The sequence below is a fragment of the Musca autumnalis genome, unplaced genomic scaffold (genome assembly GCF_047663935.1).
Source record: "Musca autumnalis isolate F117 unplaced genomic scaffold, ASM4766393v1 scaffold_4, whole genome shotgun sequence".
Taxonomy (NCBI): Eukaryota; Metazoa; Arthropoda; class Insecta; order Diptera; family Muscidae; genus Musca; species Musca autumnalis.
The window spans coordinates 194139795-194152896 of NW_027411977.1; the positions used below are offsets into that span (position 1 = coordinate 194139795).

General features: G+C 35.5%; 1 protein-coding gene across 2 annotated transcripts in view; it reads right to left on the bottom strand.

Moving 5' to 3' along the window:
* The window catches only part of DCX-EMAP (Doublecortin-domain-containing echinoderm-microtubule-associated protein), a 701411-nt gene extending 689103 nt beyond the window's left edge, over positions 1 to 12308 (bottom strand). The window contains exons 1-2 of one of the 2 annotated variants that reach the window (XM_073982508.1): positions 12057 to 12308; positions 11326 to 11658 (exon numbers count right to left, since the gene is read on the bottom strand). The gene's annotated coding sequence lies outside the window, so the exon portion shown is untranslated. Of the gene's footprint in view, positions 1 to 11325; positions 11659 to 12056 lie in introns of those variants that run through there. The other variant, XM_073982507.1, reaches the window with a different exon arrangement.
* Positions 12309 to 13102: the final 794 nt, after the last annotated feature.

Consider the following 13102-nt stretch of genomic DNA (forward strand, 5'->3'; position numbering starts at 1 on the left):
ACAGAAGTGAAAAATATAGTCAGTTGTTCCAGAACTGTTGAAGTGTTTAGTGTTTCTGTACATATTCCTGAAATGTTTCATTCCCGCGGTGAGTATTTTTTCCCTTATTTATATTATAATTTCCAAATTGATGGTATAGGTATAGGTATGTTAATTCTTTTAGTTTGTATTAAATTAGTTAATATTTGACAAATGTTAAGATTTGCACATTTAAATCCAAGAATAGTTACGTTTCCATCATTACCGTGGGTATTTTCTAACCACGGTAATGACAAAAGGAGCACGGGTATAATATTTTTAATATAAATTTGAGATTATTCAATTTATGATAATTAATTAATAAATTTATTATAGAATACCATACCATCAAATACAATATGACACCCTCAAACAAATTGATAGAAATGCAGAGAAAAAAGTATCATTCCCGTGGTTTTTAAATCCATAAATATTCAAGGCACGCCTCTAAGGCGAAAAATTTTTATTTAAACCCATTTTCGCACTTTGCCGTTTTCGACGCCCAAAACCAGTCATTTCACAATATTCACCCGAAAAGAATTGTAATCGTTGTAAAAATAAATTTAAAATAAAAGCTGTTATAATTTAAAAAATGAGAAGCTGTCTCTTGTGCTAAAAACTGATCGGGAGCTCAAATGCGCACTATTTTAGAATTCCTGGCGACTATAAACGTAGATGTAAGTTGTATGCTCAATGTAGTATTAAATTAATTTAAATGACCGCATTTGTGAAGACCACGAAATACAACAACAACGTTAATGCCTAACCCCTCCATTTGTTACCGCAAATGAAATTTCAAAGGAACTATTATCTGCTTGTCCAAACATAAAGGTGCTATATTATCTTTTATTATGTCGCATGAAATACGGAAAATGAGGACATAAGGATATGTATAATCAAAAGCATGCTTAAGTAGTCCGCAAAAAAACAGCTATTTGCGACAAGATCCGAAGTAGGAACAAGGTCCTGAAATCCCAGGCCGTAGAACTTGGGGCGCTGAAAAAGATACCTTCTTGTCGGCCTGTCGTAAACTACGCGGAGCCACTGTGGCAAGCAAATATTTATCGAACGTTCCCAACGCCACACTTACCCGCCCCTACCGACCGAGGGGCGACCACCCCACATAGTAGGGATCGCGTACACACCATAACCCGAATCATGGTGGGGGCAATATGTGTAGGGGGAATACCAGCTACAGAAAGTTCTTTAGCCAGTTAGACAATATTATAGCTAATTACAATAAATAAAATCATTCATTTAAATAAGAAATTATATTCGACTTTATAACTTCAATATTCATGCAAAAGTCAATGCACTATAGGTAATTTCGCCTATTTTTGAGGCAAAAATTAATAGCGGCGGACTTATGGGCTATTTATACATTTTTAATGCTTTATATTCTAAAGTAAGCCAAAACAAAAAATTACACAGTAGAATTCGAAAATCGGTTATAAGAAACTACGTTTATAACGAACAAAATTTGTGTTCCCAAAGAATTTTTCTTTATATTTGTACACACATTCAACTTCTTTCACTGAATATTATATCTATGTATTTGATTATTACCAAACTCTTACAAATTGTGTTTAAATTCTGTTCTGTGTTTTAATATATTTTTTATTTTGTTTTCGAAATATTGATTTTAACTTCGAATTATACCGCGAGTTTTGAATATTTTTGAAAACAAATTGCACATGCATATAATTTGACATGTTCTTTCTCTGAATTAAATTAGAAAACTCGCATTATTAAAAGTGCAAAAATTGACTTTTGCCTAAAAGCCTGTTAATATTACCTATGGTGCAATGTTACAATAAACGGAGTTAAAATCAGAACACATTTTGCTAATAGGTTCACTAGACGAATAGTTAGTACGATTGATGTTAGTATACAGAAATTTGAAGAATCTAGAAGGACTAAATGGAACATTTATTTTAACTGATGCAACAAGGAAGTCTGATGGTACATCTCCATTTAATATTTTGTAGACCATAATTGAATTAAGCATTGATCGTGGACTTTTTAATGTTGGTAATCTGATTAGTTTTAATCTGCTAGTGCACGAGGTCAGTCCAAAATTACCATTCCAATTCAAATTCCTAAGGGCGGAGAGTAAAAATTGTTTCTGTACCGATTCAATTTTGTCACTATAAATTGCCTAATATGGATCCCGCAATACGGAACAATATTCCAATATAGGTCTAACTAAATCAGTAAATAGCTGTTTAGTAACATAAGGATCTGAGAACTCCTTAGCCCAACGTTTAATGAAACCTACGACACCATATGCCTTATTCACCATAGTTGTAATATGGTTATTGAAATTTAATTTTGTATCCATTAAAAGTCCAAATGAATCGACTGTCACCAGCATTGAACCACTAAGATTATATTGAATACTCAATGGAGATCTTCTAGAGAAACACATATGCTTACATTTCTTGAATTTAAGGTCCATATTATTAATGTTGCACTATTTGGATAGTGAGTCAAAATAAATTTGGAGTAATTTTGCTTCAGTTGGTGACTTATGAGTTAAGAATATCTTAATATCATCAGCATACATAAGTATTCTAGAATTACACTGGGCAACATTTTTAAGGTGATCTTGTGCAAACAATTCAAACTCAGGATTTTTTGAAAGTACAGACCCAAACGACAATAACCCCTAGTTGGGTTTTGTTCTGCCAGATCCAGGTCGGATTTTATGGTCCCATCTAAACATGGTTAAATATTGAGTTTCTAAAGAAATTCGGGGCTATATCTATGAAAGCAATGCGAATCTTCTTCTGACCTCTGAAGTAAATTAGTAAATAAGGACAATAATAAAATATTTGGAGAAATAATGAACTCGAAAAACTACATTTATTGCCTCAAATTTCAAAATATACACATAAATGCCAAAATTTTTATACATTTCGCACCGTATCTCCAAAACCGTTAATTTTTTCTGAATATTTTCTTTTTGGAAAAATATTCCCTGAAATGTAATACACAACTCTTCAGAACATGTCATTGTTGTGAAATGCCTCTATGCCGTTGTTTTCAGTACATTTTTGGACGATGATTTAATAAAAATGTCAATAAAGTAGTGAAATCCGAAATGCGAGAATAAACTGTTGGTGTGAACTGTGTTTGAAATACGTGTTGTAAAAGATATGATGCAAAATACCGCTGAAACAACATGAAGTAAGCATTTTAGAGTTTCAGAATGTTCCAAAGAATTGTTGAGAACTTTATTTAGAAGATTTTTCCAAAAGGTTATTTGGTTCAGCTCCCAATAGTTTACTGACCAGAATTTCATTATATAAAATTGTCTATATTTTATAGACTTTGATGCCCTAGATGGAGTTTTTCTTATGTGGTGTTTTCAAAAGATAAGTTCTACTAGTTTAGGGCTACAATATTGCTAAAGACAGCAAGGCCAAATTCCTATTCGTTTCTGAGATAAAGGCCTCATAAATTCAAAAAAGTGTAGATTTAGCCCGGTTTAGATGAGGCCATGAATTCCGAACTGGATCTGACAGGACGAAACACTACTAGGTTTTTTGTAGTCAAAATATTTACTTTCAAAAAATTCATACTAATAGTTGTTTGCATTTTCAGTGTTGCATAGTGTTATGGATTGAAGAAGGCAAATCATTCACAAATAACTAGGACAGTATAGGACCAAGGTGACAACCTTGAGGAACGCCAGATAGTACTCTAATTGATTTCGGTAAAGAGTTTTGAAATGAAATAACCTGATACCTGCCAAGCAGATAAGAAGATAAGAATCCAGCACAACAATGAGTTACTAAAGTCGATTACTTCTGTTAAAAGCTTTTCAAATAATTTAGGTGTAGCTCTTAATTTAGCTATTCCTCTATAATTAGCGCAGTGGAAGAATTTTCAAACCTGTCAGAATGCCGCCGTGAGGATTGCAACAGGGTGCCAGTGGACCATCTTCATAAGGAGACAAAGATTTTACTAATGCATCACCGCAACAGGATGTTGTCAATGTTGGGTGCTGCCGATGTGAGCATCCCTGCCATGATCTAATGGACAGGCTACCCCTACCCGGGTACGTCAGGAGATTTATTCATGAGGTTTAAAGGTATAAGCGAGAACCCCTAGATCAATGAGTTTATCAGGCTGGCTGGGACAACAGGGTAGCTACTCATGACCGTATGGTTTACCCTATCAAACGCCTTTCCAAAATCTGTATAAATCATATCAGTCTGTTTACCACGAACAAAACCGTTTATTACATTTGAAGTGTAGTTGATAAGATTTGTTGATGTGGATACACTACTACGAAAGCCATGTTGATAGGGGCAGATGATAGGCAAAACCTTAAAAGTGATTACTTCTGTTAAAAGCTTTTCAAATAATTTAGGTGTAGCTCTTAATTTAGCTATTCCTCTATAATTAACGCAGTGGAAGAATTTTCAAACCTGTCAGAATGCCGCCGTGAGGACGGCAACAAAGTGCCAGTGGACCATCTTCATAAGGAGACAAAGATTTTACTAATACATCACCACAACAGGATGTTGTCGAAGTTGGGTGCTGCCGACGTGAGCATCATTGCCATGACCTAATGGACAGGCTACCCCTACCCGGGTACGTCAGGAGATTTATTCATGAGGTTCAAAGGTATAAGCGAGAACCCCTAGATCAATGAGTTTATCAGGCTGGCTTGGACAACAGGGTAGCTACTCATGACCGTATGAGACCATCTTCACGAGGAGACGAAGATTTTACCGGTGCATCAACACAATGTGACTTTGTCGAAGCTGTAACTGCTTGAGTGATACCGCCGCGCAGTGCGAAATATGGGAACTTTAGTGGAACATTACTCAAAAATTAAAATACATAGAATTAATGCTATTCTTAATGAATTCCATTGCTAAGTATCCCATGACAAATGCCTCATATTCACTTTTGCGATTTGCTCTTTGTTTTACAATATTTATTTTCCTTAAAAATTGCTTCTAGCTTTGCTTAAGTAATAGAGTGATACAAATAAATGGTAAATTAGTGGCCTACAGTTTTTTTATCGCTGTTATAATTCTTGACAATTTTTAAATTATTTGCAGTATAAATCGCACATTTTCTGCGAGGTAGGATATTTTTCTTTGGGCAAACCAAAAAATTGCTGCAGGTTCGCGCAGGTTTGAGAGATATGCCGACTTTTTCAAAAAGTCATTGGAATATTCATATATCTATATTTTTGAAAATTTGATAGAAGGACCGGCATTAGACGTCATTGTTGGTTTCGTTTATGACAAAATTGGTTCAGCATTAAGCCTTTACCTAATTAACTGCGTGTTGAGTGTCCGTTCAAAAAACAAAAACAAAAAACATGTATTTGTTTTTGTTTTCAATTTGAAATACATGTATTTTGTTTTTGTATTTTTGAACGCACACGCAGTTAATTAGGTAAAGGCTTTACAACAAAATGTTGATTTTTATAGTTTGAAGACTATTCAAGCTAGTTTCATTCACATTATAAGAAACAAGTAAGAAAGTATCAGTCAGCTGAGCCGACAGAGATATACCCTCAGCCTGTGCAAATTGAAACACTTTTTTCACAAAAAAAAACTTATGTATTTAGGGGGTTTCAACATTTTGGTCGTATGAACCGACAAAAATGTTGATTAGGATTAAAGTTCAAAAATTTTGAGGAAAAGGTACTTAAAGGAATGGACTGACATAGACCATGGGGGTGTCATAGGGAGTTTTTACACCCTACGGGCTGTTTTCTCAAGAAGTATGAACTTGCCCCTGAAACAACTTTTACCATCGTGATTGAGGCAGCGAATGTAAGTTGCTTCAACAAAAATCAAAGTGATTCAATAGCAGGACTTAAAGTAAACTTATCAAAAATCTTGTGTGGGAGGTACGGGATGGAGTGGACAAATATAGTCCATATTCGAACCTGATCTATATCTGGTAGACATTACGAGAATGTGTAAAGTATTACCAAATCGGTCACTCCCATCAAGAGCTATCGTGCGCACAGTTTTTACGAATATTTTTGAACTTTTGTGTAGGTACCTGAAGGAGTGGACCGATATGGCTTAACTACGAACTTAAACTAAGTTTGGAAACAATATTACGAAGGCCAAATTTTGGCCGTAAATGGCATTCCCGTTCGAGAATTATCTTGCGCTTCCACCATAAACATGGTGTCATAGGGTTTGTTTTTCAACTTTCAGGCTATTTTTTTCAGGAAGTATGGACTTGCCCCTGAGGAAACTTGTACCTTCGTATAGGGGACAGTGAATACAAGATGTTACAACAAAAACCAAGGCGATTTGAGAGCAGGTCCTAAACTGAACTTTTCCGAAATTTTGTGTGGGAGGTACTCGAAGGAGTTTACCGATTGAGTCCATATTGAAACCTCATCTAAGTCTGGTAGAAATTTCATAATGTGCAAAGTATGGACCAAATCGGTTACTCCCTTCAAGAGTTATCGTACGCACAAATTTTCCGAACATTTTCGAACTTTTGTGAGGGAGGTACCGAAAGGAGTGGACCGATATAATCCATCTTTGAACTTGAACTAAGTTTGGACAAAATATTACGAAAGCCAAATTTTGGACCGAATCGGCAGATCCGTTCGAGAGTTATCTTGCGCTCCAACCACTACACACGGTGTCATAGGGTTTTTTGTAACTTTCAGGCTATTTTCTCAGGAAGTATGGACTAGCCCCTAATGAAACTTACAGCGTCGTATAGAGGACAGCGAATACAACTTGCGTAAACAAAAATCAAAGCGATTCGAGACCAGGTCCTACACTGAACTTTTCCTAAATTTTGTGTGGGAGGTACCAGAAGGAGTAGACCGATTGAGTCCATATTGGAACCTCATCTATGTTTGGTAGAAATTACACGATGTGCAAAGTATGGACCAAATCGGTTATTCCCTGCAAGAGTTATCGTGCGTACAAGTTTTGCGACAATTTTTGAACATTTGTGGGGGAGGTACCTGAAGGAGTGGACCTATATGGCCCATCTTCGAACTTAAATCGAATATGGACAAAATATTTCGATACCCAAAATTTGAACTGAATCGATTGATCCGTTCGAGAGTTATCGTGCGCACCAGCCATCCAGACAGACCGACAGACAGACAGACAGACGGACGGACATTGCTAGATCTACTCAAAATTGTCTGAGACGGATATCGTACAAACATACTTGGGGTCTAAAACCATTATTTCGATGAGGCACATTTTTGGTCGTATCAAAGTGTAAATACCCTCTTTATCCTAAAGGCTGAGGGTATAAAAATTGTCAAATTTGGACAGTTTTTGCAGGACATCGTAAAGTACCTAAAACAAAGCAAAGCTATAACAGATGCTTTTAGGTGATAAACTCATTTGCAGTTATAAGATAAACATGTCCTTAATCGAAACGTCCAATTTGTAAAATATATGTCATATCAATGACACTATACTAAAAATAAAAAATCTCCAAAATATATTTTTTTGATTTTAATTTTCATAGAAAATTTTCTATTCAACGAATACAAAACGACAACCTACCTTGCTAATATTTTCCAAAGTGATTTTCTACCTACGTATAATAAACGAATTTCAAAATACAAACATAAAGGTTGGTAGATGTGCTTGGAACCTTCAAAATATGTTACATCGGCCCGTACCGCTCAATGGGGACTATACCAAAACGCGAACAGATACTTACAATATTTTGTACAGATGTTCTCCATCCACTGAAACTCCAAAAATGAGCCTAACATGTAAAAGCGGTCGCCACCGATACGTGGGGACTATAGGAAACCGCGGGTCTATGTATATGTGGCCCATTTTTATCCAAATACGATCCACAAATATGAGAAACATTTATGGAAAATTTTAGTAACCTACATCCCATATTTCACACTGTGCGCCGTAAGTATTCCTGTCACAATATAGTGGAGAGGCTTCCCCCACTCAGGAACGTCAGGAGAGAACTTTATAATCTGGAGAAGAGAAGGGCCGGGCTTGAATAGCATTCACACTGATGTGGTTGCGCAGACAGTACAAAGGTACAGTGTGAATGTCGTACTCTGGGACCATCTATCACAGCAGAAGAACGCCAGTGGTTTTAGGTCAGTTAAGATCTGGACGATGCAGCCGCCTTAATTCCTATTGGGCTCGAATTGATGACACAATATCCAACACATGCATTTGTTTAGCTGTCCTGCTAACCCACTCACCGTTTTCTGATTCTTTATGGACGAACCCGTCCAGGTTTGAGTCTGGATACAGAGAAAGCGGAACCATATAACTGAAATAATGCCCGAACGAACATATTTGCGTTGCTACAACAACATCTGTAGCAGCAACGGTTTTAGTAGATCCGCGTGTCAATCTGACAACATCCGTGCTCAATTCGACCACGTTTGTGGTCGAAATCGTTGCCAAAATCTCATTGTCGAATTGACCACGGCGTGCTCGATTCGAGCACAAACGTTGTTGCTACACTATTGACAACGGATGTGCTCAGTGTGATTTGGTTTTTTGGTCTGTTGTACTACAGATATTTTCCAAATACTACAGATACTATAGGTGTCACAGGCTTATGAGAATTGTTCTATGGAAAATTTCATAAAAAATAAAATTTTCAGTCATTTGTTTTATTTAGGGGATACATGTGTATCCCAGCAAAATTTGAAGGAAGGGCTTCCATACGATGACGTGATTTCATGGCATATTTTGCATTGGTTCAAATGAAGTCGTGGAAGATCCGATCTTTTCATTATCATTTGAACAAATGCAAAGCAAGTCGTGAAGGATCCGATATTTTCATCAGCATTTGAGTCAATGCAAAGGGAGTAGTGATCTGATCTTTTCATCAGCATTGGTGGTATGTCATTTCCAAAGCCAAAGCATTGGTGAAAATGACATGTCAAAACATTGGTGTAAATGACATGCTTTGGATCATAAAATGAATAGCATCTTTTGGGGTCCACGCTCATATAAAATTCATCGATGAAGATGCTAAAAAGATGCCATGCCAGATAACTTTCACCCATGACTGAATGACATCTTTGACATCTTTTCATTAGCATTTGAACCAATGCAAAGGAAGTCGTGAATGATCCGATCTTTTCATCAGCATTTGAACCCATGCAAAGGAAGTCGTGAAAGATTCCATATTTTCATCTGCATTTGAACCCATCCCATCTATCCAATATAGATGAATTTTGTGTTTTGATTTTTACACATTTTCTTAAATATATAAGAATTATTATTTACAATAGGCTTTATCTTGTCCGAGACTCGAAATCACAGCCAACGTTGTTAAAACTCTCGTCGTAATGATAATGTCATTGCAAAGGTTTGGTGAAAATTACATGCCAGAGCATTGGTGGAAATGACATGTCAAAGCAATGGTGAAAATGACATGTCAAAGCATTGGTGTTAATGACATGCTTTGGATCCAAAAATGAATAGCGTCTTCTGGGGTCCACTCTCATATAAAATTCATCGATGAATATGCTAAAAAGATGGCATGCCTGATCACTTGCACCCATGATTGAATGGCATCGAACATTTTGCTGGGTTTGTTTTTCGAAAACCAACTAAAATATTGCTTCATAGATATATACAAAAGGTTGGTTGTTATTCGAAGGGTAGTTTGTTTCCGATATATCGATCCGAATTCGTACCGAAATCAGAAGAAAAACATTAGCATATTCGAAGGGAAGAAAACGGAAGGAAATCTGTACGCTTTTGTTTCTGAAATGGCTCCGATATGCGGACATCCGACATTTGGTTTGCTGGGCACCTACATACTTCGGTTATTTAAGTGATTTTCACAGACGGACAGGCATGGCTATATCAGTGTAAAAGAAAGCTGATCAAGAATATTTATATTTTCTACGATCTTAAATTATTTCGATGAGTTAAGAACAGAATGACAAACTTAATAAACCATTCATTACAAATTTAACTATTTTGTTATTCCTATTGGTTTTCATCACGCAGAATTTGTTATTGGTCCATTGTATGATTCTGAAGAAATTCGAAATTCATATCTTTGATTTGTAGTAATTGTTCCAGTAGAACCAGGTCTAACCCGGTTAATGTATCCTGACTTTCGGGTCAAATGTGTTGTAGGTGATTTATTTGTCGATATCATTATTATGTGACTTTTGGGATCGCGATATCTTTTAGAGAATTTTACGGTCTTTGTCTTTAGTCATTTTTTGGTAAGACAGTTTTTGAGATGTATAAAAAAAACTAAAAATATAGATCATAAAGCTCGATTAAAAAATGTATACTAATACTAAAAAAATTATTTTCGCCTAAAAGGCAAAATTTTCAATAAAAGGAAAATATGACCTTTGACCATGAACAACTTTCTTTGCACGCATGTGATTGATAGAGATTTTTAGGACCTTACTTGTAACGACAAATCCTACATGTCCACCAAAATTCAGCTCTGTGGGAATTTTTCTATTTCAATGTCTATTTAGTTTGGGGTACATACAGTAAATACTTACATTATATCAGTTTGTGAAACCAGATGTAAACAAATATGTTACTCATTTTCTGTCTATACCAACTCACACTATACTTGTTTGGAACAATATCAATATCAACTTGTAACTGAAACTAGATTCTACACATGTATCTATACACTCTGAATGTTGAAAAATATCGGAACTGATATGTATATTCAGTTGGGTCTGTCAGGTGTATAGTTCATATTCGCTCATTTACTCAAAAAAGTTCACATTTCAAACGAGCGGTATGTAGTACAAGTCTAACATTCCCGTTATTATTTTTTGCAAAACTAAAGCCTGAGGTCATTTAGCTGTCGGCAAGTCGATCAGTTCACTTATACTTTTTTACTAGTTATATTTTTAAAGCGATTTCAATGCCTTGTGGTAGATGATAAACTTTCCAGAAAAGTTGTCGTTTCCGTATACGTTTTGAAAGTATTGGTTTCATTTTCGAAGGTTTAAGTTTATTGCGGAATGATCAAAAGTTCGTCCCGGTCGTGTATATATTTCTCTGTGCCACACAAACATGTTTATGAAAGTTGCCTGTGAAATTTTACACAATTCCTTGAAGATAATAATCTTCAAGTTATGAGTGTTATCATGGTGTTTTATTATCCTTCAGACATTGTCAACACAAAATAACAGCAAAGAACATTCATCATCATACTTTTGAGGACAAAAGTCAAGAAACGGAATTGCATTTAATCATTGTCAGTTATAAACCGTGTCCGTATTAAATTTGTAATGCACGTTTTTTCACTCAAACACACAAAATTTCAACTTGAAAAAATACGAACACTACTCACCTCAGAAGTAAATCAGAAATCTCAATGCTGTGGCAGAACTCAGTTTAAATTTCTTGTGCGTCAATGTTTTCCTGGGTTTTGCTTTAGTTGTGTTAGAAACTTCTTGGCTAATTGGATGTGCTTTGTTGAACGGTCAATATCAGGATAAAGGATAAAGAAAAGAATACTTAAACTTCAAGTTTTTGAAAAGTTCATATCCTTGTTCCGTTGTTTTATTCACAAGTTGTTCTGTTGACTTGTTTTTCTTTGTTTTTTTTTTTTAATTCAATGAAAGTTGTTGATTGTATGGAATTGTTTGCACAATTGTTTTGAAAGGATTCGTTTAACACAGTGCTGGAATTTTGATAATACTTTAATTAGTAAAAAAAGAAGTGATTTTTCTATTAAATTATACCACACACACAGACGTAAAGACCAGTTTACTATCCACACAACTTGTTTTTAATTTCTTTTTTTAAAGCACGTGTTTTTATTTACTCGTTTTGTTTTGCAGGTCTTCGTACTTGCTAAAGGTTAATGACTCCAGCACTCACAACCAATGATAAGAACACATCACACCTCTCACGTGCTAGATAAAAACTGCAATATCCTTGTATTGAACACTAACACTTAGACAACAAAAGAAAAACTGCACAGCATTTATTGTATTTCTTTTGATTGAGTTTTTTCAACTTTAGTTAAGGAGTATTTCCTTGTGAAAGGAGCCACTATATCCTTGTTGATTCAATTACCACTGATATTGTTTGGCTGCACCTTTAATTTCTTTTTCAATTATCTTCTTAAGATGTTTAATTTTTCTTAGTTGTATTTGTATCTTCTTCTTTAGAGTTGCTTCTACACTCGTTATTGTTTTCTTGTATCCATTCGTTTCTATTGTCCTTTCCCGCTTCTCAACACCACCAAAAAGCAAAACAAAAAAATTATTTCTTTTTCAAAAAAGCCGCCAGTGTCGGTCTTTTGCGTTTGCCGGCTGGAATCTTTGTGATTTCGTTATTGTTCTTTTACTTCGCTGCTTGTCCGGCCTGTCGGTCCGTGGTTTACCATGCCGTTAAGAAATAATGCCACAGCAACTGTGTGTCTGACCTGTCGCCTGCCAGTGTGGTTCATGTTGCTTGCTTTACTTGCGCTCTTACCCTCAAGTAGCACTTACTTTTTCTATTGAATGGTTACATTGCGGCATATTGTGCTTAGCAAGGAAAGTTGTTATGAAGGGCCATGTCTAAGATGAATGTTGACGTTATCCAGCTAGGGAATTGTGACGTCCATTAGCTTTTGTGAGTAGAAAAACGTCCTTTGCTTCAACAAATGAGTTTGTTAGCTTTATTTTGTTTTAAAATATTTGTAACTGTTGCAACAATCTTTTTAGGATGCCCAAAAAAGGTTTGTCTCCCATTACGACGGTACAATGCATTTCGGGGGTACGTTCATTTAATTTTGTAAAGAGCAAGATGTCATTTGCCAACACAAATCAAAATGTTTATTTGTGATTTCTATTTTTTTTTTTTTTAATTTGTGTTGTAACTGACAATAACTTCGATAAAAATAATTCTGAATTATTACAAAAATAAAACGAAGTTAGAATGCTCTTTATTCTTCATTTTCTTTCTTTTTCAAAGGTTTGTTGGATAACCCGAAAATGTCATGACCTAAAGAGTTTGTATTGAGAATGTGATACCTAGCGAAGTCCACATACATCCATCGCTGGTGGTTACTCAGATCATCAGGCATATCAGATGTGGATAGAAGATATCACGTTTTCAATATAAACTTCTTAGGT